This window comes from Ailuropoda melanoleuca, unplaced genomic scaffold (genome assembly GCF_002007445.2).
Source record: "Ailuropoda melanoleuca isolate Jingjing unplaced genomic scaffold, ASM200744v2 unplaced-scaffold6531, whole genome shotgun sequence".
In the NCBI taxonomy this organism is placed as follows: domain Eukaryota; kingdom Metazoa; phylum Chordata; class Mammalia; order Carnivora; family Ursidae; genus Ailuropoda; species Ailuropoda melanoleuca.
Genome location: NW_023239737.1, coordinates 1 through 1861, shown reverse-complemented (window position 1 = coordinate 1861; position 1861 = coordinate 1). Strand labels below are relative to the sequence as shown.

At 43.8% G+C, this 1861-nt stretch overlaps 1 pseudogene; it reads right to left on the bottom strand.

Annotated features, from left to right (window-relative positions):
• Window positions 1-827: 827 nt before the first annotated feature.
• Window positions 828-1755, bottom strand: LOC117800168 (annotated as a pseudogene).
• Window positions 1756-1861: the final 106 nt, after the last annotated feature.

Sequence of the window (1861 nt, the reverse complement as noted above, 5' to 3'; positions counted from 1 at the left end):
GACGGCTTAAACAAACACCTTGACTCTCNAAAAATTCTCAAACTGTCCAATTAAAATGCATGCATTTTATGGAACTAAATTCTACACCAATAAACCTTATTTTACAGTAAGTTCTTTCTACATTTCCACCTTGATTTTATCAAAGAATTATGAGAAATACAAAATAGATGCAGGAATGAGGAATCACGTTCAAAGTAACAGTTTAATTCACTCTAAATCATTGACAGCTTAAATAAACACCTTGAATCTACATTGAAAGGCAAAATTAAAACCACTTTAATTTATAGAACCTAAGTGTGATATCGCTTCCCAGAGGCAATAACCCACAGAATCCACAAATCAAGAAAATAAGTTCTCTCACAATTGTACCTGTTCCTGAAACTCAGTCCATGCCCCAAATTGTGATCTTTTACCAGTGAAACCAGAAGCCTTCTTTAAAGTTTTCCAGATTCTTGTTTATTCAGATTTCATTTATTTATTTGAGAGAGTGAGAGAGCACGAGTGGGGTGAGGGGCAGAGGGAGAAGCAGACTCCCGTCTGAGCAGGGAGCTGCACTCCGGGCTCCATCCTAGGACTCCGGGATCGTGACCTGAACCGAAGGCAGACACTTAATCGAGTGAGCCACCAAGGAAGCCCCAGATGCTTTTTCCTTTAAGGTTCCACCATGATCGTTTCCTTTATGTAAGTAAAAGTTAGTAAGTCCTCCCCTTTAAAAAGAAGTTCTGCTCTGTGCCATTTGATCTACTGACTCTGTTGTTTTACTTCCACTGTCTTGTTAAAGATATGGCCATAATTATACTTGTGACTCCAAATCCATTGTGTGCCTGACTTCATGAAAAAACCTGTTTCTGTCTGAGATGCTTGATGGCACTTTTTACCTCCTCATTCCTCAAGGTGTAAATGAGGGGATTTAGCTGAGGGGTGACCGCCGTGTAGAAGACGGACACCACATTGCCCACGGAGAAGCTGGTGTCTGCCCAAGTGTAGAGGAAGATACATGGTCCAAAGAAGAAACCAACCACCATGAAGTGGGCTGAGCAGGTAGACAGGGCTTTCCGGCGCCCCTCAGCTGACCGTTTTTGAAGAGAAACCAGGATGACTGTGTAAGAGGTGACCAAAGCCGGGAAACACGTGAGGGAGACGGTTCCACTGTTAGACACAATGAGCATTCCCATGAGGTACGTATCTGTGCACGCCAGCTTGATGACAGAGGGCACGTTGCAGAAGTAGCTATCAATAATGTTGGGGCCGCAGTAAGGTAGACGAATGGTCAGGAAGGTCTGCACCAGGTAGTGAACAGTAACCCCCAACCAGAGAACAAACACGAGCTGTACACAGACCTGATGTTCATCACATTGGAATAGTGCAGTGGAGCACAGATGGCTCCATAACGATCATAAGCCATGATGGTCAGCAGAAAGATCTCAGCACAAGCAAACAGATGTAGAAAGAACAGCTGTGCGATGCAATTGTCAAAGGAAATCGTCTTTCTCTCCAAAGCAAGCCCTCTAGCATCTTGGGCACAGTGACAGATGAGTGGCAGATGTCAATAAAGGACAGATTGCTCAGGAAGAAGTACATGGGGGTAGGGAGACGCAGACTAAAAACTATAGTAACTATGATGAGAGTGTTCCCCAAAACGGTCAGTACATACGTGATGGAGAATGCTACAGAAAATAGTACCTCCAGCACCCAGTTCTCAGTGAGTCCCAAGGAGAAAAATTCAATCACTCTTGTTTGATTTAGAGCATCCATCCAATGAATTGTCAAAGGACCTTGTGGCTGGGGCAGCGGGGACCATGAAAGCTAATTTAGCTTTAATATTACAGGACTGGAACTCACTGAGGTGATTCTACATTCC